Here is a 23,766-nt window from a genome sequence, read left to right as displayed (position 1 = left end):
CGCAGATCAGGGAGGTAGGCGAGGCTGTAGAGGTGTATCAGAAAAAAACAGGCCATGCTGCAGGAGGCCCAGAGGACAGGAGACTCTTGGTGTCTGATGGTGGAGTTTGGGGATTTTAAGGGTAGGTCAATAAAGGAGGTGTATGAGGACCCAAGCAAGGAGGCCCAGGCTCTCATCACCTACCTGAAGAAGGTAAAGGCCGGGCCTAACACCAATATGGCCCTTTTCAAAGCATACGTGCTGAAGAGGCAGGCTCCAGCCCACGTGCCCACCGCCACTGTGCCCACTGCATCTGTCCTCACTGCTGCTGTGCCCACTGCCACTGTGTCTGTTCCTCCTCCACCTACTGCCACTAAGAACAGCCCACTGCTGGCGACCAATGTGAAGGCCCTGTTGGCGCGGGGGAAGCATTTATTTGCTTCACAGCTGGCACAAAAGATTTTGTCTCCAGCCAAACCCTGTAAGTGGGTAAGTTTTTTCTTTTTTCTCCAGCCACTGCAGGCTCGAGAGGCCCTGCTCTTGCCCCGGCTCGTGCTACTGCCCCTGCTCCTGCCCCTTATCCTGCTCCTCCAGCATTGTGGACCCCTGGCCAGGTGTCCCAGTCGCCTGCAGAGCTTCCTGTCCACTGGAAAGAGCATCTCCCATCTTTCCAGCAAGGCTTTCAACCCCTGTCCTTTTGCACCAGGACTATCCTCACTACAGCCACCCACAGGACTGCAGCGCCCTGCCCAGCCTCCTCTGCAGTCTCCTCATCTGCACCCTGCCCAGCCTCCTCTGCAGTCTCCTCCTGTGCACCCTGCCCAGCCTCCTCTGCAGTCTCCTCCTCTGCGCCCTGCCCAGCCTCCTCTGCAGTCTCCTCCTCTGCGCCCTGCTCAGCCTCCTCTGCAGTCTCCTCCACAGCCTTCTGTCCAGCCAAGTGCTGCCTCTGCTCCTGCAACATCAACTGGGTCCAGTGTTGCGGACCAGGCTCCTGTAAGTAAGCTTCTCATTATTCGTGTGCAGGTCCTGCAGCGTGATTTCCAATGACCACAAAAAAAGAGGCCCCATTTCCTCTGTGCTGGAAACTTTGCACCGGCTACCTTTTAATTGTTGATTTAATAAGAAAATTGCGCTTTAAGCCATGGAAGCTGAAATGTTTGCGGCCCGACAGCAGCACGGAGGATGCATGTTTCGGCTCGTTGGTCTAGGGGTATGATTCTCGCTCAGGGTGCGAGAGGTCCCGGGTTCAAATCCCGGACGAGCCCATTATTAGGCTTTGCTTTTAATCTCTTCAGCCTGATTAGGGCAACCAGGATATTTCTGAGCAATTGGGGATAAAATGTGCCAGAGAGAGGCCGGTTAGCTCAGTTGGTTAGAGCGTGGTGCTAATAACGCCAAGGTCGCGGGTTCGATCCCCGTACGGGCCACTCATTTTCTCTCTGTGACCTTCGTTCTGCTCTTCTCGAAAATGACGGGCGGTCTCCCATACATCCATGCTGGCTAAACCACACAAGTACCTGGCCGAAATAGCTCAGTTGGGAGAGCGTTAGACTGAAGATTTAAAGGTCCCGGGTTTTGGCAGAGGAACAACCTCCGCCTCTTTTAGTCTACCTTATTCCACCTCTCAGACAGCCAGTTAGCAGGGTGTTTTGGTTCCATGGTGTAATGGTTAGCACTCTGGGCTTTGAATCCAGTGATCCGAGTTCAAATCTCGGTGGAACCTTTTTAGGATCTTTGTGGAAGGGAGGGGAAAAACAGAGGTGATGCGCAACTGCTGACGTGGCGGTGAAATTGGCACTCTCAAACCGAGTCGGAATTGGGGAAACATGGGCTTAAAAGACAAAGGCTTCTTTTGCTCCTTGCTATCGCGCTTCTGGACTGAATGACTTAAATCTCTGCACCTCATGGGAAAAGTTGACACACGCCGAGGTTCCATGGTGTAAGAGTTAGCACTCTGGGCTCTGAATCCAGTGATCCGAATTCAAATCTCGGTGGGACCTTCATTTGCCAGGCTAAACAGCACATGTACCTGGCTGAAATAGCTCAGTTGGGAGAGTGTTAGACTGAAGATCTAAAGGTCCCTGGTTCAATCTCGGGTTTCGGCAGAGGAACCACGCCCGCCTCCTTTAGGCTACCTGATTCCACCTAGCCTCATCGCTATCTGCCTCTCAGACAGACAGCTGGGAGGGTGTGTTGGTTCCATCGTGTAATGGTTAGCACTCTGGGCTTTGAATCCAGCGATCCGAGTTCAAATCTCGGTAGAACATTTTTTAGGTTCTTCGCGGAAGGGAGGGAAAAAACAGAGGTGATGCGCAACTGCTGACGTGGCGGTGAAATTGGCACTCTCAAACCGAGTCGGAATTGGGGAAACATAGGGTGCTTCTCAATATCCCTCCTCGTCTCCTCGTTCCTCTGTCCTCCATCCTTTGACCCGGAAACCGATCGAGCTCAGCCATCTTGAAGGACATCTCAATTCTCTAATTGCACCGCGAGGAGGCGAGGATCGAGGAGTGAGGAGGCTTTCAGAGGAGTCATGAGCGAGGATACACAGGTGTATCCTATGCGGAAGTGTTTTATTGACTAAACGTGACGCACGTATACATTCTCCTCCCCCTTCACATCGGTCACAATCTGTTTTAAAGTATACTTTACCATTGCAGTTTATATAAACCACACATTACACATATTTCAACAGGGTATCTTGCTTTATTATTATTTGTTATGAATTTCTTAAATAAACAAACTGCAACAACATGAGGGCAGATCCTTTGAGCGCTGCTGATGACGCTATGAAGTGACGCTCGAGTGATCAAGTATTCCAATGTATAAAAAAGCTTTCATTCGATTCCTCCATCCTCATTTTTGTCATTCATTACATTATTTTGAGCACAAGAAGATTTTTACTAAAACCTTTAAAAAAAAAAGTTTAATTCATATATGTTATACTATACTATGTTATACACCAGTATACATATTTATGTTATCTTTTTAAATACTATGTTATTCATATTTAAAAAGACATGAATAGGCAAAAACAAGTGTTTTTTTGTTTCAACAAATGATTCTCAACTATGTTATAAAAGATATACCAAAACGATTTGATATACCATTTTAAGTTTTAGATCTGTTTGATGATCATATTATTATGAATTGTCATAAACGCCTTTATGTAATATTTGGTGTTTCTTAGTAATCTCTGCCACAAAAGCTAAACAAAACAAAACGATTTAAGCATGGCATGATACCAGCAAGATTGTACCAAGAAGTGTTATTTATTTTCTTATTAATTAGTTCATCACACTATTTACAATTTGTACACAAGGCAATTCAAAGTGATTCACAGTTGTATAAAAAACAATAATGCTTATGCTCATAATAATAATAATCATTAATTATTATAATATTATAATAATTAATTACATAAAAAAAATGCTGTAGTAAAATACTTTCAGTTGGAATATGACAGCTATGTAACGTTCTGTTTATGCCTGTGTCCTTTCAGATTATGTATGCATACCCGGTTTTACGAAGAACCTCTGAGGGTCGACTCCTTATGGGGCCAACTGAGGAGGCCAATAGGAGGAAGATCGTGTTGGCAGGGAAGGCCAGGTGTAAGGAGGAGGTCCTGGCTGAGGCCACTGCCTTTGTGAGGCAGAATGGAGGGAATCCTGGAGACCAGTTCCTGGTTCTGGCTCACTGCAAGATCCAGTTTGGGAAACACCAGGGTCAGAGGTTCCTGTGGCTGCTGGAGAACTCACTGGGGTATGCCTGCTATCTGGTCAGCAGCATTTTGGGGGAGGAGGAGAGGGACAACCCGCTGTCGGACAACAAACACCTGTTCCTCAGATACACCTCGCAGATCAGGGAGGTAGGCGAGGCTGTGGAGGTGTATCATATAAAACAGGCCATGCTGCAGGAGGCCCAGAGGACAGGAGACTCTGGATGTCTGATGGTGGAGTTTGGGGATTTTAAGGGTAGGTCAATGAAGGAGGTGTATGAGGACCCAAGCAAGGAGGCCCAGGCTCTCATCACCTACCTGAAGAAGGCAAAGGCCAGGCCTAACACCAATATGGCCCTTTTCAAAGCATACGTGCTGAAGAGGCAGGCTCCAGCCCACGTGCCCACCACCACTGTGCCCACTGCATCTGTCCTCACTGCTGCTGTGCCCACTGCCACTGTGTCTGTTCCTCCTCCACCTACTGCCACTAAGAACAGGCCACTGCTGGCGACCAATGTGAAGGCCCTGTTGGCGCGGGGGAAGCATTTATTTGCTTCACAGCTGGCACAGAAGATTTTGGCTCCAGCCAAACCCTGTAAGTGATTTGCAAGCTTTAAAATCATTACATTATATATTATGCAGTATATATGTCTAACGAAAATACGTGTTCAACAGCTGCAGGACCACTTGTACATCCTGCGTCTGAGTCCGCAGCCCGGAGACAGCTCTTTACATGTGGTGAGTATCACTTAACGCATACAAGTGTGTTGGTGACATGTGCTTAGTGTTTTATGTTATTTTACAGATTCTGCTGCTACGGATTTTTTTGAGGAGGAAGATGACCTGGAGATGGCAACTGTAGCCTCGCAAGCTGAGGAACAACTTCCTCAAGGTATGTAAATCTTAAACAATATTTTACAAACAATTACAAATAAAACAAAACAGTATTTTTTAAATGACATATTATTTTATTTCACAACACAGAGGAATGGCACTTCTCAGGTGGAAAAAAGATAGGAAAAAAGATAATTTAAAGGTGTATGTAAAAGGTTTTATTTCATTTTTTATCGTAATCACTGACTAAAGCTCATTCTTGTCATCTCACACTCCCCTTGGAATAAGTGGCTGTTGTAGTGTTTGGTCTGCTTCGCTTCACACTTGGCTGATCCCATCTTTTTTTCTTCTTGTATTTCTTCTAATGGTGCTTGGATGAAAAACAGGATGATTTTCACTGCTTCCTTCCATCTTTTCATCATCATGTCATCTCTCTACTAATCATACATGCTTTGCAGTAAACCTTGTAATCGCAGTAGCTGTCCAGCAGAGCTGAGAAAGTCATGCAGTGAAAGTCTAAAACAATAAGATAATTTTGTTGTGTTTTTTTACGCTCCAGCCACTGCAGGCTCGAGAGGCCCTGCCCCTGCCCCGGCTCGTGCTACTGCCCCTGCTCCTGCCCCTTATCCTGCTCCTCCAGCATTGTGGACCCCTGGCCAGGTGTCCCAGTCGCCTGCAGAGCTTCCTGTCCACTGGAAAGAGCATCTCCCATCTTTCCAGCAAGGCTTTCAACCCCTGTCCTTTTGCACCAGGACCATCCTCACTACAGCCACCCACAGGACTGCAGCGCCCTGCCCAGCCTCCTCTGCAGTCTCCTCCTCTGCACCCTGCCCAGCCTCCTCTGCAGTCTACTCCTGTGCACCCTGCCCAGCCTCCTCTGCAGTCTCCTCCTCTGCGCCCTGCCCAGCCTCCTCTGCAGTCTCCTCCTCTGCGCCCTGCTCAGCCTCCTCTGCAGTCTCCTCCACAGCCTTCTGTCCAGCCAAAGTGCTGCCTCTGCTCCTGCAACATCAACTGGGTCCAGTGTTGCAGACCAGGCTCCTGTAAGTAAGCTTCTCATTATTCGTGTGCAGGTCCTGCAGCGTGATTTCCAATGACCACAAAAAAAGAGGCCCCATTTCCTCTGTGCTGGAAACTTTGCACCGGCTACCTTTTAATTGTTGATTTAATAAGAAAATTGCGCTTTAAGCCATGGAAGCTGAAATGTTTGCGGCCCGACAGCAGCACGGAGGATGTATGTTTCGGCTCGTTGGTCTAGGGGTATGATTCTCGCTTAGGGTGCGAGAGGTCCCGGGTTCAAATCCCGGACGAGCCCATTATTAGGCTTTGCTTTTAATCTCTTCAGCCTGATTAGGGCAACCAGGATATTTCTGAGCAATTGGGGATAAAATGTGCCAGAGAGAGGCCGGTTAGCTCAGTTGGTTAGAGCGTGGTGCTAACAACCCCAAGGTCGCGGGTTCGATCCCCGTACGGGCCACTCATTTTCTCTCTGTGACCTTCGTTCTGCTCTTCTCGAAAATGACGGGCGGTCTCCCATACATCCATGCTGGCTAAACCACACAAGTACCTGGCCGAAATAGCTCAGTTGGGAGAGCGTTAGACTGAAGATCTAAAGGTCCCTGGTTCAATCCCGGGTTTCGGCAGAGGAACAACCTCTGCCTCTTTTACTCTACCTTATTCCACCTCTCAGACAGCCAGTTAGCAGGGTGTTTTGGTTTCATGGTGTAATGGTTAGCACTCTGGGCTTTGAATCCAGCGATCCGAGTTCATATCTCGGTGGAACCTTTTTAGGATCTTTGCGGAAGGGAGGGGAAAAACAGAGGTGATGCGCAACTGCTGACGTGGCGGTGAAATTGGCACTCTCAAACCGAGTCGGAATTGGGGAAACATGGGCTTAAAAGGCAAAGGCTTCTTTTGCTCCTTGCTATCGCGCTTCTGGACTGAATGACTTAAATCTCTGCACCTCATGGGAAAAGTTGACACACGCCGAGGTTCCATGGTGTAAGGGTTAGCACTCTGGGCTCTGAATCCAGTGATCCGAATTCAAATCTCGGTGGGACCTTCATTTGCCAGGCTAAACAGCACGAGTATCTGGCCGAAATAGCTCAGTTGGGAGAGTGTTAGACTGAAGATCTAAAGGTCCCTGGTTCAATCTCGGGTTTCGGCAGAGGAACCACGCCCGCCTCCTTTAGGCTACCTGATTCCACCTAGCCTCATCGCTATCTGCCTCTCAGACAGACAGCTGGGAGGGTGTGTTGGTTCCATGGTGTAATGGTTAGCACTCTGGGCTTTGAATCCAGTGATCCGAGTTCAAATCTCGGTAGAACATTTTTTAGGTTCTTCGCGGAAGGGAGGGAAAAAACAGAGGTGATGCGCAACTGCTGACGTGGCGGTGAAATTGGCACTCTCAAACCGAGTCGGAATTGGGGAAACATAGGGTGCTTCTCAATATCCCTCCTCGTCTCCTCGTTCCTCTGTCCTCCATCCTATGACCCGGAAACCGATCGAGCTCAGCCATCTTGAAGGACATCTCAATTCTCTAATTGCACCGCGAGGATGCGAGGATCGAGGAGTGAGGAGGCTTTCAGAGGAGTCATGAGCGAGGATACACAGGTGTATCCTATGCGGAAGTGTTTTATTGACTAAACGTGACGCACGTATACATTCTCCTCCCCCTTCACATCGGTCACAATCTGTTTTAAAGTGTACTTTACCTTTGCAGTTTATATAAACCACACATTACACATATTTCAACAGGGTATCTTGCTTTATTATTATTTATTATGAATTTCTTAAATAAACAAACTGCAACAACATGAGGGCAGATCCTTTGAGCGCTGCTGATGACGCTATGAAGTGACGCTCGAGTGATCAAGTATTCCAATGTATAAAAAAGCTTTCATTCGATTCCTCCATCCTCATTTTTGTCATTCATTACATTATTTTGAGCACAAGAAGATTTTTACTAAAACCTTTTAAAAAAAAAGTTTAATTCATGTTATACTATACTATGTTATACACCAGTATACATATTTATGTTATCTTTTTAAATACTATGTTATACATATTTAAAAATACATGAATAGGCAAAAACAAGTGTTTTTTTGTTTCAACAAATGACTCTCAACTACGTTATAAAAGATATACCAAAACGATTTGATATACCATTTTAAGTTTTAGATCTGTTTGATGATCATATTATTATGAATTGTCATAAACGCCTTTATGTTATATTTGGTGTTTCTTAGTAATCTCTGCCACAAAAGCTAAACAAAACAAAACGATTTAAGCATGGCATGATACCAGCAAGATTGTACCAAGAAGTGTTATTTATTTTCTTATTAATAAGTTCATCACACTATTTACAATTTGTACACAAGGCAATTCAAAGTGATTCACAGTTGTATAAAAAACAATAATGCTTATGCTCATAATAATAATAATAATATTCATTAATTATTATAATATTATAATAATTAATTACATAAAAAACAAATGCTGTAGCAAAATACTTTCAGTTGGAATATGACAGCTATGTAACGTTCTGTTTATGCCTGTGTCCTTTCAGATTATGTATGCATACCCGGTTTTACGAAGAACCTCTGAGGGTCGACTCCTTATGGGGCCAACTGAGGAGGCCAATAGGAGGAAGATCGTGTTGGCAGGGAGGGCCAATGTTGTTGTTTTCAATCTTTCTGAAAAATAACTTCACAGAGATCTTTGATGCCAGAAATAATTAGACTTTATTTTCGAACGCCGTCCCGTTCCATAGAACGGCGCTCTAACGCTCTCTGGCCCTCTGGCCTTCCAGTGCGCTCCCGAGTACATTTTGGTTCAGAGTTATATACATACTTCTTCTTCCAAAGAAGGTAACACACCCTATAGATAGTTTTGGGTAAAGGTCTTTTACCATGTGACTTCTCAGAATAGAATTTTCTGCAGCAAACAACATTCCATTCAAGGTCTTTCACATACACAGAGGAAATCCAAAGTCACAGACAGAAGAAATAATTGTGTCCAAATATATAGCAAAATTACTTGTTTTCTAAATAATAAAATCTTCTACATTCCCTCCTCTGAGGCTTATCTAAGCCTCACTTTCACTAGCTTTTTCCAGAGTGTAATTTCAAAATCCAGCTCCCTCAGTTATGCTACCTGGTGACTCAATTTGAGTCACTCATTCTCCTTTCCAATTACTGGATTAAGCCACCACACTCCGGAGGAGCACTCGAGCCAAACATCTTCTTCCATACATTTTATTTCTTTTAGTTGTTCTTTCTTTTTTGTTTATTGGAAAAAGTAAAAGAATCGAGGTCTCCTAGTCAGACAAACTGAAACATTGTTATAAGTGTGTGTATACCTTTGTTCTTGCATTGCATGTTATTGTCACAGTTATGTAGACTATATCAAACATAAAAGTCTCTTATACTATTGAAAGTTTTCTTGCGGTGCAGATGTCCTCTAGGGTCTGGCTCATCAATTATCTTCTTCGTCCTCAATTCCTCATTTAATGGAATCAACATCCAGGGTTTGTAAATATCAATTTGGTTGCCCTCTCAAATTAGTTTTCATTATCTTTTTTCCGCATTTTCATTCGTTTAACCGTGGTTTTCCAACTAGTGATCTTAATATACAAAGTACACAACAGAATAATAACCCACTTTCAATATCTCTAATTGAGAAAATCATAATTTTCCAGACTTTACATTAAGTTTTCCTTAACTTTTGCTCTTAAGGTTTTTTAACATGATCATAATCGCTAAATTTTCCTCCCTGCGCAATATTGTTTAGTAAAAGTGCAACACTGATCACCAAACATAAGTCATTCTACTTTTTTCATATAATTGTTTTTCTCCTAATGCAGACAAAGCATTATAATAAATATCTGCTTATTATAGTAGTCTAATTGATTTATTATGCATTTTTGTTCTACTTGATCCATATGACTATTAATTCAAAATATGGCTGGGTAAACATAACTCTCTCATTTTTATCACTTCTTATGAGAGAATATCATTTCTTAGATTCGAAGAATCCATCTTTTAGTCAGTCAATTTTAGTGAACAGAACACTTTACACCCATCTAATAAATTGCAATACATTTCACTTACTTTCTATTTTATTACCAAATTTAAACAATAAATTCCATTTTGACCTTTTTAATCTTGCGTGTTGCTTCTCATTCTCATTGTAGCTCCTCAGTTCAAGACTAAACTGAATACATTTTCTTCGTTTCTACTAATTTCTAAATAAACTATCATGAATAAACTAATTATGTGTCATGTAATCACTCTAACTAAGAAAGCTTTAGAGCAATGTTACATTTATCTCATAAAAGTCATTCAATAAACTTATTAGACAATTAGAAAAATAACTCTAGAGAACAACTTTTTGCACTCTTACATATTCCTTATATGTACATTTCTTTTTCTTTATATCTAACAATCTAAAAGTTTGTCTATCATCCTTTTAAACCATTAGCATTATAACTTAATTATTATTAAAACTTCCTTGTATCCGTATGCAATTTATTTTCAATCTTCAATACTTCTGTTTAGTTGACCCATTATCTGACGTTATTTTTGCTTAGACTTCCAATCTAAGGATTACTTCTCTGTCAGAGATTTAATTTCTGTTCCTGCCCTCCTCTGTTGATTTCATTGCTTTTACCCATCTATATCATGTCCACATGGTATACTGATATATGGCCTATTTTTGTTCGCTGTTCTTTTCTTAACTTTGTTTTTGCCACAAATTTCACAAAACTTTGCAAAAATGCCTTTTAATTTAAAATGCCTTTAATTTTATCTTAATTTTAATTTTTAATTTCCTTATCTTACTCCCCCCTTTGCACACTGGTTTAAAACCATTGCGCATCTGGACTGAGAATATTCAAAAGTATTCATTGGTTCGACAATCTGTCCTTCATGTGAAATGCCAAATATCTATTTTTGACCCCCCTCTGGTGCCATTTAGATTGTTCACAAGGGCTTGTTTGTTACTGAATTTCAATAACTTCTTGTAAGTCTATAAACTTTCTATAAGTACTACTTAATATTAGTCAATTGCATATTGAATCAAATCTTATAAATTTAATTTTGACATTGAATATTTGTTAATACCCAGTGTTAATACTTGCTTTAATTTCAACTGTAGCCTTAAATTAATTAAGTATATCCTTGTATTGACAAGTTACATCTGAGTACCCATTAAGATTTATTTTAAAGTTATTTTTAGTTCTAAAATTTTCCTTCATGTATTGTCTTAATTCCCATTATGCTATATCAATTTCTTAAATTAATTGTTAACATTATTTTAGTTTCTTTTCTTTTTTTCATTATCATTGTTTTCTATGTTGCTTTAATATATTTTTACTTTCAATCATTTTTGTTATGGTGGGGTTATTATTAAGTTGCTACTGAATCTATTCAAGGGCTGAACATTCAATCATAGGAAAGTTGGTTGATGTTGACTATTGTTTGAGCTTGTACTCATCTCTGTTGAGTCTCTCTTTTGCACAGTTCTTCTCATTCCTGTGTTTCTGGTTAAGTTTGTCTTTTCTTCCATTCATGATTTGATTGTTCTGTTAACCTTGTCATCAATCATTACATCTTTCACCAGGGTGTCTCCAGTGAGTCGTTCGTTCCAATGGACTCTTTCTCTCATTGTCAGCATGTCCTTGATCCCTCACTTCAGTTGTGGGGGCTTGCTGAAGTCAGTTGGTTTATTTTAAGTTGAGAGGCATGGACTCAAATGTCACACTGTTGATCACTTCTTCTGAAATTACAAAGCATAGTTACTGGTTCTTTTTGTCAGACTCGTCCCAGAATCCTTCCTGGAATTGAGCTGCTGCTATCTGTAAATTAAAGCTTAATTATTTTTGTTAGTGACAACAACATATAATTTCAATCATCTGCTCATCTGTCCCATTGTCCTTCTCGATGTTACCTGTAGAAAGGTCATGTGGGCTGAGTGGTGTCCTTTCTGCCTTCATTAACAGCAGGACTTTAATCCATATATTCTCATTTGTTTTTCATAAATTTGACTTTTGATCATTATTTGCAACTTTTTGCATTTTTCTCACAATAAATTTCAATGTACTCTTATAATTAGGCAATTCAACTCAGTTATCTCTTTGTCTTGAGTTCCACTATAAGCACATTATTTATTAGGCATCTTGGACAATACTCAACCCACTTTGACAAAAGTTACAAGACAATATTTCATACTTTTGACAAAGATCAGCTCCATCATGATATGCTGAAAAGAAAGGCAGACGTGTTATGCTGCAAAGGAAGTCAGATATGTTATGCGCTGCGCAAATGTGGCACTGTTTTTTCTATTTTTATTTTTCTCTTTTTATTCTTTGTTTTTTCATATTGTTACTTCAGTTCCTGACCAGGAAATTTAACCATATGCATCCATGGTCATTATTTTATTGGGCACAATTTGCCCTGTGGGCCCACATGTTAAATTTTAAATACAGCTGTATTGGCAAAATAATTGATTTGCCTTAGTGTCTCTTCAGACACCATCTCTCACGCATTCACACTCAGTGTCTCTCTCACACACGCTGGCCAGCATACACTCTTACAGGTTGTGCTCTAAATGTGGCATCCTATAATTTTAGCCAAGGGTTGATCAGGTCAACACAGCTATCTCAAACACTACTGTGAAGTGTCAATGATCATAAGGTTTAGTTTAACACCGTTGTTATAATCCTTTTTTTCTTTTTACAAATTCTAATAGACTAAGTATTTTAGAATAATAAGCCTGCCAATTGTAATTTTTCAAATACATTTTGTCATTTGTTTTTCTGATTTTTCCTAATCTTTTTTTTTTTGTTTTTTTGCTCATGAGCTGCTTTAAGAAATTGGAGATCTCTGCGTAATCTTGGATCCATGGCCAACAACATTTCCATCTCATTATCCCAGTTCTGACAGCATTTTTTGCGATTTCATAAGCTTGGACTTTTGGAGTAATTTTTTCTCCAATCTATATCTCTAAAAACTTAGCAAAACAAAATGGAGTGACCAGTATCATTGTTTTGCAAACAATAATAATAATTCTTTGACATTTTGCGTCTATCTTTTTCTTTGCTACAGAATAATTTTTCATGCTTTTAGCCCTATAATTGTTTAATATAATAGCCCTCACTATAACAAATCCAGCCTCAGTTTGAACTAGTGAGTTGAGCACCCACTTCTCTCTTTCAGTGTATTCTCTTTCTTTTTTATATGGCTGGACTTGAACCTACTGGAAAAGCAAAGAGGGTTAGTTTAGCAGAGAATATAAAGAATTGCTTATGAGACCAGTGAATAATCAGAATGAATAAAGTTAATATAATAACTAAATTTGAAGCAGTCTCTAGAGTGATCATTGAAGTTGCCACACCTGTGTTGCCCGTAAGGGAAGGGTTTCGGTCAGTTCTTCTGTTTTTAGATGATCAGTCTATTGAAGCTTCTTGGCTGTCGCTCTGCATGTGTCGTCAGCCTAGCTGTCACTCAAGGCTTGGTGTAAACAGGAATATAGGCTCTGTTGTTTCTCTGCCCCTTCTCAGTTTGGGCTTTGATAGATTTTGCCACAGCTTTGCATCTCAGGATTTTCCTCTTGTCCTCAGGAAAAAGTCTCCAGTGAAATAGTGAACGTTTCACCTTTTCCAGCATTAAATCAGTCTTTCTCCATGCCAGAAAGTGGTCATCTTCAGAAGGGGAGCTGAAAGCCCCTCACCCTCTCTTCTTCTTCTCTCTGCAGTCGTCTTTGACCTTTCACCTCTTCCATTCGACACTGAAGCCATCTGAAACTTGAACACTCAGAGAGCTGCATAGATCAAATTAGTCTTTATAAATATTTGTTCCTGAGCTATTAGCTCTTTATCTAAATTCCACTTTTAACCATCTTTTTCCTAGTTCTTTTTTACTATATAATAATCACTGGTTGACAACAGCAGTTCTCCCATTCTATTTTTAGTAAAGCAAGTTCTTCGTTGCAGGAAAATGCAAGCTATTTCTTCATTGCAATATCAGCAATAATCTAACTTTGATTTTCTGAGTATAATACAATTAAATAATTTTCCCTATCATAAAATCAGCCTTCAATCGTTCTTCTGTATTTGCATGCTGTGCTCAAAATAATCTAACATGGTGAATACATTTTTCCTCACCCATTCCCAACAATTCCCATTTACTACAATTCTAAGATTGCTGTAAATTATTTATGACTGTTGAAACTTTGTCACTCAATCTTGTTCACTTTTAGCACACTGCACAAGTTATTTTTTCTTAGCACAACCTTAATTATCTACAATGGAATCATTTTTCTCACTTTGTCTTCATGGATAATGAGATACAAATTTTAGACGTCTTCAGATATAAGATATAATATATTAAGCACGTGCATTCTTATTTATTTATCCATTAATATATATCAGTCCATTTATTAATATATATTTTATACTTTAACTTATTTATACTACAATAATCTGCAAGACTAATATCTTGAAACAATTGTTTTCTTTTACTATTTCCTTTACTTTTAATACTCATTTATAAAGTACTTGTCTCTCAAGCACATTCACACATTCCTTGTCACCTATTTTTAACCACAGTCACAGTCAAGCAGACACACAGGACAGGATCCTACATTCACTCTACTCACACAACACATTGACAATACAATAACTTTAAACTATAAGACCTCTGCGATTCACTTCCTCCGACACAACAGAGTCATATACTACATAGCTTTTTCGTACAGTCCCTTGTTAACCTATAACAAGGCGGTAACCAAAGGTTAAACTTATCTGTGCAATATTCGCCATCCTTCCAGGCCCTCTTGGCGAAATCCACATAAAACTTACCCAGTCCCTTGTTAACCTATAACAAGGCGGTAACAATAAACCAAACTTAATCTGTGCACATGCAATTAACTTATTATCCTCAAGGCCCTCTTAATAAGTAACACAGAGTTCTGGTAACCTTTACCAGTATACTTAATGATACCCAATACCATTAAAATCTACAATAAGTTGGTAACCTTTACCAGTATGCTTAATGATACCCAATACCATTAAAATCTACAATAAGTTGGTAACCTTTACCAATAAACTCAAACTCTTGCTAATCATCCATCCAGGCCCTCTTGATTTAGCAAACACAGATTCTTACATACGTACGACAAAACCTTTAGCGGCACGTCAGCAGTACCAATATTCATACAACCTGCATCAGATTATATAAACACTGGCAAACACTAACGGGAGCTCCGCCGCGCTATAACACAGTACTTGATATCATCAACAACAATAGACACTTATTTCTATAATCAAAGATCCTCTTTTCAATTTTTTAGTTCTTTAAACTTGGAGAAGCATTTTAAAGGGTTTTACCACTCTGGCTCACTGGTGACAACACATACTTTTTCAAAAGCAAAAATTGCTCACCTCAAATTACAGTGGCCACTGTTGTCTGTGTCGGTCACCAGTGTTGCCTTTCGTGGTTCCTTCAGCCTCAACCCAAGTCCTGTCGGGGTCGCCAAATGTTGTGGTTTTCAATCTTTCTGAAAAATAACTTCACAGAGATCTTTGATGCCAGAAATAATTAGACTTTATTTTCGAACGCCGTCCCGTTCCATAGAACGGCGCTCTAACGCTCTCTGGCCCTCTGGCCTTCCAGTGCGCTCCCGAGTACATTTTGGTTCAGAGTTATATACATACTTCTTCTTCCAAAGAAGGTAACACACCCTATAGATAGTTTTGGGTAAAGGTCTTTTACCATGTGACTTCTCAGAATAGAATTTTCTGCAGCAAACAACATTCCATTCAAGGTCTTTCACATACACAGAGGAAATCCAAAGTCACAGACAGAAGAAATAATTGTGTCCAAATATATAGCAAAATTACTTGTTTTCTAAATAATAAAATCTTCTACATAAGGAGGAGGTCCTGGCTAAGGCCACTGCCTTTGTGAGGCAGAATGGAGGGAATCCTGGAGACCAGTTCCTGGTTCTGGCTCACTGCAAGATCCAGTTTGGGAAACACCAGGGTCAGATTTTCCTGTGGCTGCTGGAGAACTCACTGGGGTATGCCTGCTATCTGGTCAGCAGCATTTTGGGGGAGGAGGAGAGGGACAACCCGCTGTCGGACAACAAACACCTGTTCCTCAGATACACCTCGCAGATCAGGGAGGTAGGCGAGGCTGTGGAGGTGTATCATATAAAACAGGCCATGCTGCAGGAGGCCCAGAGGACAGGAGACTCTGGATGTCTGATGGTGGAGTTTGGGGATTTTAAGGGTAGGTCAATGAAGGAGGCGTATGAGGACCCAAGCAAGGAGGCCCAGGCTCTCATCACCTACCTGAAGAAGGCAAAGGCCAGGCCTAACACCAATATGGCCCTTTTCAAAGCATACGTGCTGAAGAGGCAGGCTCCAGCCCACGTGCCCACCACCACTGTGCCCACTGCATCTGTCCTCACTGCTGCTGTGCCCACTGCCACTGTGTCTGTTCCTCCTCCACCTACTGCCACTAAGAACAGGCCACTGCTGGCGACCAATGTGAAGGCCCTGTTGGCGCGGGGGAAGCATTTATTTGCTTCACAGCTGGCACAAAAGATTTTGTCTCCAGCCAAACCCTGTAAGTGATTTGCAAGCTTTAAAATCATTACAGTATATATTATGCAGTATATATGTCTAACGAAAATACGTGTTCAACAGCTGCAGGACCACGTGTACATCCTGCGTCTGAGTCCGCAGCCCGGAGACAGCTCTTTACATGTGGTGAGTATCACTTAACGCATACAAGTGTGTTGGTGACATGTGCTTAGTGTTTTATGTTATTTTACAGACTCTGCTGCTACGGATTTTTTTGAGGAGGAAGATGACCTGGAGATGGCAACTGTAGCCTCGCAAGCTGAGGAACAACTTCCTCAAGGTATGTAAATCTTGAACAATATTTTACAAACAATTACAAATAAAACAAAACAGTATTTTTTAAATTACATATTATTTTATTTCACAACACAGAGGAATGGCACTTCTCAGGTGTCAATCTACATTCACTCTTTGAGTGAACATCCTCAAAGGAAAAAAGATAATTTAAAGGTGTATGTAAAAGGTTTTATTTCATTTTTTATCGTAATCACTGACTAAAGTTCATTCTTGTGATCTCACACTTCCCCCACTCCCCTTGGAATAAGTGGCTGTTGTAGTGTTTGGTCTGCTTCGCTTCACACTTGGCTGATCCCATCTTTTTTTCTTCTTGTATTTCTTCTAATGGTGCTTGGATGAAAAACAGGATGATTTTCACTGCTTCCTTCCATCTTTTCATCATCATGTCATCTCTCTACTAATCATACATGCTTTGCAGTAAACCTTGTAATCGCAGTAGCTGTCCAGCAGAGCTGAGAAAGTCATGCAGTGAAAGTCTAAAACAATAAGATAATTTTGTTGTTTTTTTACGCTCCTGCCACTGCAGGCTCGAGAGGCCCTGCTCCTGCCGCGGCTCGTGCTACTGTCCTCTGCAGTCTCCTCCTCTGCGCCCTGCCCAGCCCCTCTGCAGTCTCCTCCTCTGCACCCTGCTCAGCCTCCTCTGCAGTCTCCTCCACAGCCTTCTGTCCAGCCAAGTGCTGCCTCTGCTCCTGCAACATCAACTGGGTCCAGTGTTGCAGACCAGGCTCCTGTAAGTAAGCTTCTCATTATTCGTGTGCAGGTCCTGCAGCGTGATTTCCAATGACCACAAAAAAGGATTATTAGGTTTTGCGATTACGAGCCCATTATTAGGCTTTGCTTTTAATCTCTTCAGCCTGATTAGGGCAACCAGGATATTTATATCCCGGGTTTCGGCAGAGGAACCACGTCCGCCTCTTTTAGTCTACCTGATTCCACCTAGCCTCATCGCTATCTGCCTCTCAGACAGCCAGCTAGCAGAGTGTGTTGGTTCCATGGTGTAATGATTAGCACTTTGGGCTTTGAATCCAGCGATCCAAGTTCCAATCTCGGTAGAACCTTTTTAGGTTCTTTGCGGAAGGGTGGGAAAAAGCAGAGGTGATGCGCAACTGCTGACGTGGCAGTGAAATTGGCAATCTCAAACAGAGTCGGAATTGGGGAAACATGGGCTTAAAAAGCAAAGGCTTCATTTGCTCCTTGCTATCGTGCTTTTGGACTCAATGACTTAAATCTCTGCTGCTCATGGGAAAAGTTGACACACGCCAAGGTTCCATGGTGTAATGGTTTGCACTCTTGGCTCTGAATCCAGCGATCCGAGTTCAAATCTCGGTGGCACCTGCTTTTGCCAGGAATGTGTGCAGTACCTCGTTCAAAAAAACTTTTTCGGCAGCACTGAGCCGCAAGAGCTCATCTAGGTAGTGCCTCTTGAAGGGGGGCGTAAAAAGGATGGATAGCACTGGAGAATGCAGGCATCGATCCCGCTACCTCTCGCATGCTAAGCGAGCGCTCTACCATTTGAGCTAATTCCCCTCGATGATGGAGAGGAGGTGTCCATCGCGCTCAAAGACAAAGACGAGGTGCGATCACTGGCTACCTTTTAATTGTAGATCCGAGTTCAAATCTCGGTGGGACCTGCATTTGCCAGGAATGTGTGCAGTACCTCGTTCGAAAAAACATTTTCGGCAGCACTGAGCCGTAAGAGCTCATCTAGGTAGTGCCCCTTGAAGGGGGGCGTAAAAAGGATGGACAGCACTGGAGAATGCAGGCATCGATCCCACTACCTCTCGCTTGCGCCTACTGCTTCCTACCGATTGAGCCAAAGTAAGCCCAAAGTAAGCCCACGTGAGCCAATCGTGTTTCTCTGCTGTGACTTACTTTTGACCAATCGCGTTCTCTCCTGTGGCTTACTTTTGACCAATCGTTTTTCTCTCCTGTGGCTTACTTTTGACCAATCGCCTTTCTCTCTTGTGGCTTACTTTTGACCAATCGCGTTTCACTCCTGGCTCTGCTCCTGTGGCTTACTTTTGACCAATCGGCGACCGCTATTATTATCGTCATCTTTGCAATCTTTGCAACAGGTAAGTCTATTCTTCACGACTGTATAATCGATCATTATTCATTCATAAACAGTGTTTGTTTTTGGACAATTAAACATGCCAATAAAGCTAGCTAGCGTGTAATAGCACACGTTTTATTCTGTACATGTGAACCTGCAACTTTACCATGATATACAGTAAAAAACATGCCACTACTGTCAAGATAATTAGCCGACCGCTAATTAAGCTATATCCTCCTTAAACCATTTTTTTGTTGTTGTTAATTTAGTATTTTTTTGTGTCATTCATTACATTATTATATACATTACTCCAGCCCATGTGCCCACCACCACTGTGCCCACTGCATATGTCCTCACTGATGCTGTGCCCACTGCCACTGTGTCTGTTCCTCCTCCACCTACTGCCACTAAGAACAGGCCACTGCTGGCGACCAATGTGTAGGCCCTGTTGGCGCGGGGGAAGCATTTATTTGCTTCACAGCTGGCACAAAAGATTTTGTCTCCAGCCAAACCCTGTAAGTGGGTAAGTTTTTTCTTTTTTCTCCAGCCACTGCAGGCTCGAGAGGCCCTGCTCCTGCCCCGGCTCGTGCTACTGCCCCTGCTCCTGCCCCTTATCCTGCTCCTCCAGCATTGTGGACCCCTGGCCAGGTGTCCCAGTCGCCTGCAGAGCTTCCTGTCCACTGGAAAGAGCAACTCCAATCTTTCCAGCAAGGCCTTCAACCCCTGTCCCTCTGCACCAGGACCATCCTCACTACAGCCACCCACAGGACTGTAGAGCCCTGCCCAGCCTCCTCTGCAGTCTCCTCCTCTGCGGCCTGCCCAGCCTCCTCTGCAGTCTCCTCCTCTGCGCCCTGCCCAGCCCCTCTGCAGTCTCCTCCTCTGCGCCCTGCTCAGCCTCCTCTGCAGTCTCCTCCACAGCCTTCTGTCCAGCCAAGTGCTGCCTCTGCTCCTGCAACATCAACTGGGTCAGGTGTTGCAGACCAGGCTCCTGTAAGTAAGCTTCTCATTAATGCGTGTGCAGGTCCTGCAGCGTGATTTCCAATGACCACAAAAAAAGAGGCCGCATTTCCTCTGTGCTGGAAACTTTGCACTGGCTACCTTTTAATAGTAGATTTAATCAAAAAATTGCGCTTTAAGCCATGGAAGCTGAAATGTTTGCGGCCCGGCAGCAGCAGGGAGGATGTATGTTTCGGATCGTTGGTCTAGGGGTATGATTCTCGCTTAGGGTGCGAGAGGTCCGGGGTTCAAATCCCAGACGAGCCCATTATTAGGCTTTGCTTTTAATCTCTTCAGCCTGATTAGGGCAACCAGGATATTTGTGAGAAATTGGGGATAAAATGTGCCAGAGAGAGGCCGGTTAGCTCAGTTGCTTAGAGCGTGGTGCTAATAACGCCAAGGTGGCGGGTTTTCATCCCCGTACGGGCCACTCATTTTCTCTCTGGGACCCTCGCTCTGCTCTTCTCGAAAATGACGGGCGGTCTCTCAGACATCCCTGCTGGCTAAACCATACAAGTATCTGGCCGAAATAGCTCAGTTGGGAGAGCGTTAGACTGAAGATCTAAAGGTCCCTGGTTCAATACCGGGTTTCGGCAAAGGAACCAGGTCCGCCTCTTTTAGTCTACCTGATTCCACCTAGCCTCATCGCTATCTGCCTCTCAGACAGCCAGCTAGCAGAGTGTGTTGGTTCCATGGTGTAATGATTAGCACTCTGGGCTTTGAATCCAGAAATCTGAGTTCAAATCTCGGTGGAACCGTTTTAGGTTCTTTGCGGAAGGGAGGGAAAAAACAGAAGTGATGCGCAACTGCTGACGTGGCGGTGAAATTGGCACTCTCAAACCGAGTCGGAATTGGGGAAACATGGGCTTAAAAAGCAAATGCTTCATTTGCTCCTTGCTATCGTGCTTCTGGACTCAATGACTTAAATCCTTGCTATCGTGCTTCTGGACTCAATGACTTAAATCTCTGCTGCTCATGGGAAAAGTTGACACACGCCAAGGTTCCATGGTGTAATGGTTAGCACTCTGGGCTCTGAATCCAGCGATCCGAGTTCAAATCTCGGTGGGACCTGCTTTTGCCAGGAATGTGTGCAGTACCTCGTTCGAAAAAACTTTTTCGGCAGCACTGAGCCGCAAGAGCTCATCTAGGTAGTGCCCCTTGAAGTGGGGCGTAAAAAGGATGGATAGCACTGGAGAATGCAGGCATCGATCCCGCTACCTCTCGCATGCTAAGCGAGCGCTCTACCATTTGAGCTAATTCCCCTCGATGATGGAGAACAGGTGTCCATCGCGCTCAAAGACAAAGACGAGGTGCGATCACTGGCTACCTTTTAATTGTAGATCCGAGTTCAAATCTCGGTGGGACCTGCATTTGCCAGGAATGTGTGCAGTACCTCGTTCGAAAAAACATTTTCGGCAGCACTGAGCCGTAAGAGCTCATCTAGGTAGTGCCCCTTGAAGGGGGGCGTAAAAAGGATGGACAGCACTGGAGAATGCAGGCATCGATCCCACTACCTCTCGCTTGCGCCTACTGCTTCCTACCGATTGAGCCAAAGTAAGCCCAAAGTAAGCCCACGTGAGCCAATCGTGTTTCTCTGCTGTGACTTACTTTTGACCAATCGCGTTCTCTCCTGTGGCTTACTTTTGACCAATCGTTTTTCTCTCCTGTGGCTTACTTTTGACCAATCGCCTTTCTCTCTTGTGGCTTACTTTTGACCAATCGCGTTTCACTCCTGGCTCTGCTCCTGTGGCTTACTTTTGACCAATCGGCGACCGCTATTATTATCGTCATCTTTGCAATCTTTGCAACAGGTAAGTCTATTCTTCACGACTGTATAATCGATCATTATTCATTCATAAACAGTGTTTGTTTTTGGACAATTAAACATGCCAATAAAGCTAGCTAGCGTGTAATAGCACACGTTTTATTCTGTACATGTGAACCTGCAACTTTACCATGATATACAGTAAAAAACATGCCACTACTGTCAAGATAATTAGCCGACCGCTAATTAAGCTATATCCTCCTTAAACCATTTTTTTGTTGTTGTTAATTTAGTATTTTTTTGTGTCATTCATTACATTATTATATACATTACTCCAGCCCACGTGCCCACCACCACTGTGCCCACTGCATCTGTCCTCACTGCGGCTGTGCCCACTGCCACTGTGTCTGTTCCTCCTCCACCTACTGCCACTAAGAACAGCCCACTGCTGGCGACCAATGTGTAGGCCCTGTTGGCGCGGGGGAAGCATTTATTTGCTTCACAGCTGGCACAAAAGATTTTGTCTCCAGCCAAACCCTGTAAGTGGGTAAGTTTTTTCTTTTTTCTCCAGCCACTGCAGGCTCGAGAGGCCCTGCTCCTGCCCCGGCTCGTGCTACTGCCCCTGCTCCTGCCCCTTATCCTGCTCCTCCAGCATTGTGGACCCCTGGCCAGGTGTCCCAGTCGCCTGCAGAGCTTCCTGTCCACTGGAAAGAGCAACTCCAATCTTTCCAGCAAGGCCTTCAACCCCTGTCCCTCTGCACCAGGACCATCCTCACTACAGCCACCCACAGGACTGCAGCGCCCTGCCCAGCCTCCTCTGCAGTCTCCTCCTCTGTGGCCTGCCCAGCCTCCTCTGCAGTCTCCTCCTCTGCGCCCTGCCCAGCCCCTCTGCAGTCTCCTCCTCTGCGCCCTGCTCAGCCTCCTCTGCAGTCTCCTCCACAGCCTTCTGTCCAGCCAAGTGCTGCCTCTGCTCCTGCAACATCAACTGGGTCCAGTGTTGCAGACCAGGCTCCTGTAAGTAAGCTTCTCATTAATGCGTGTGCAGGTCCTGCAGCGTGATTTCCAATGACCACAAAAAAAGAGGCCGCATTTCCTCTGTGCTGGAAACTTTGCACTGGCTACCTTTTAATAGTAGATTAAAAGTTCTCTCCTGTGGCTTACTTTTGACCAATCGTGTTTCTCTCCTGTGGCTTACTTTTGACCAATCGCCTTTCTCTCCTGTGGCTTACTTTTGACCAATCGCGTTTCTCTCCTGGCTCTGCTCCTGTGGCTTACTTTTGACCAATCGGCGACCGCTGTTATTATCGTCATCTTTGCAATCTTTGCAACAGTTAAGTCTATTCTTCACGACTCTATAATCGATCATTATTTATTCATAAACAGTGTTTGTTTTTGGACAATTAAACATGGCAATAAAGCCAGCTAGCGTGTAATAGCACACGTTTTCTTCTGTACATGTGAACCTGCAACTTTGCCATGATATACAGTAAAAAAAAATTTCACTACTGTCAAGATAATTAGCCGACCGCTAATTAAGCTATATCCTCCTTAAACCATTTTTTTGTTGTTGTTAATTTAGTATTTTTTGTGTCATTCATTACATTATTTTGAGCACAAGAAGATTTTTACTAAAACCTTTAAAAAAAAAAGTTTAATTCATATATGTTATACTATACTATGTTATACACCAGTATACATATTTATGTTATCTTTTTAAATACTATGTTATACATATTTAAAAAGACATGAATAGGCAAAAACAAGTGTTTTTTGTTTCAACAAATGATTCTCAACTATGTTATAAAAGATATACCAAAACGATTTGATATACCATTTTAAGTTTTAGATCTGTTTGATGATCATATTATTATGAATTGTCATAAACGCCTTTATGTTATATTTGGTGTTTCTTAGTAATCTCTGCCACAAAAGCTAAACAAAACAAAACAATTTAAGCATGGCATGATACCAGCAAGATTGTACCAAGAAGTGTTATTTATTTTCTTATTAATTAGTTCATCACACTATTTACAATTTGTACACAAGGCAATTCAAAGTGATTCACAGTTGTATAAAAAACAATAATGCTTATGCTCATAATAATAATAATCATTAATTATTATAATATTATAATAATTAATTACATAAAAAAGAAATGCTGTAGTAAAATACTTTCAGTTGGAATATGACAGCTATGTAACGTTCTGTTTATGCCTGTGTCCTTTCAGATTATGTATGCATACCCGGTTTTACGAAGAACCTCTGAGGGTCGACTCCTTATGGGGCCAACTGAGTAGGCCAATAGGAGGAAGATCGTGTTGGCAGGGAGGGCCAGGTGTAAAGAGGAGGTCTTGGCTGAGGCCACTGCCTTTGTGAGGCAGAATGGAGGGAATCCTGGAGACCAGTTCCTGGTTCTGGCTCACTGCAAGATCCAGTTTGGGAAACACCAGGGTCAGAGGTTCCTCAGGCTGCTGAAGAAC

The 23,766-nt window shown here is 42.8% G+C and overlaps 11 non-coding genes across 11 annotated transcripts; all 11 read left to right on the top strand.

Moving 5' to 3' along the window:
* The first annotated feature begins 1,172 nt into the window (after positions 1-1,172).
* trnap-agg (transfer RNA proline (anticodon AGG)) lies at positions 1,173-1,244 on the top strand. The gene has a single exon. It is a non-coding gene; the product is annotated as a tRNA-Pro (tRNA).
* An 88-nt stretch (positions 1,245-1,332) lies between these two features.
* Positions 1,333-1,406, top strand: trnai-aau (transfer RNA isoleucine (anticodon AAU)). The gene has a single exon. It is a non-coding gene; the product is annotated as a tRNA-Ile (tRNA).
* A 224-nt stretch (positions 1,407-1,630) lies between these two features.
* Positions 1,631-1,702, top strand: trnaq-uug (transfer RNA glutamine (anticodon UUG)). Its single transcript has one exon. It is a non-coding gene; the product is annotated as a tRNA-Gln (tRNA).
* A 4,069-nt stretch (positions 1,703-5,771) lies between these two features.
* Positions 5,772-5,843, top strand: trnap-agg (transfer RNA proline (anticodon AGG)). Its single transcript has one exon. It is a non-coding gene; the product is annotated as a tRNA-Pro (tRNA).
* An 88-nt stretch (positions 5,844-5,931) lies between these two features.
* trnav-aac (transfer RNA valine (anticodon AAC)) lies at positions 5,932-6,005 on the top strand. The gene has a single exon. It is a non-coding gene; the product is annotated as a tRNA-Val (tRNA).
* Positions 6,006-6,098: 93 nt separating this feature from the next.
* Positions 6,099-6,171, top strand: trnaf-gaa (transfer RNA phenylalanine (anticodon GAA)). Its single transcript has one exon. It is a non-coding gene; the product is annotated as a tRNA-Phe (tRNA).
* A 70-nt stretch (positions 6,172-6,241) lies between these two features.
* Positions 6,242-6,313, top strand: trnaq-uug (transfer RNA glutamine (anticodon UUG)). The gene has a single exon. It is a non-coding gene; the product is annotated as a tRNA-Gln (tRNA).
* A 309-nt stretch (positions 6,314-6,622) lies between these two features.
* Positions 6,623-6,695, top strand: trnaf-gaa (transfer RNA phenylalanine (anticodon GAA)). Its single transcript has one exon. It is a non-coding gene; the product is annotated as a tRNA-Phe (tRNA).
* Positions 6,696-20,044: 13,349 nt separating this feature from the next.
* On the top strand, positions 20,045-20,117 carry trnaf-gaa (transfer RNA phenylalanine (anticodon GAA)). The gene has a single exon. It is a non-coding gene; the product is annotated as a tRNA-Phe (tRNA).
* A 90-nt stretch (positions 20,118-20,207) lies between these two features.
* trnaq-uug (transfer RNA glutamine (anticodon UUG)) lies at positions 20,208-20,279 on the top strand. Its single transcript has one exon. It is a non-coding gene; the product is annotated as a tRNA-Gln (tRNA).
* Positions 20,280-20,520: 241 nt separating this feature from the next.
* Positions 20,521-20,592, top strand: trnaq-cug (transfer RNA glutamine (anticodon CUG)). Its single transcript has one exon. It is a non-coding gene; the product is annotated as a tRNA-Gln (tRNA).
* Positions 20,593-23,766: the final 3,174 nt, after the last annotated feature.

The sequence above is a fragment of the Siphateles boraxobius genome, unplaced genomic scaffold, assembly GCF_051911475.1.
Source record: "Siphateles boraxobius isolate OS27281-9 unplaced genomic scaffold, OSU_SipBor_1 19, whole genome shotgun sequence".
NCBI lineage: Eukaryota > Metazoa > Chordata > Actinopteri > Cypriniformes > Leuciscidae > Siphateles > Siphateles boraxobius.
The sequence above is the reverse complement of the archived record's forward strand: the minus strand, read 5'-3'. Positions and strand labels throughout refer to the sequence as shown.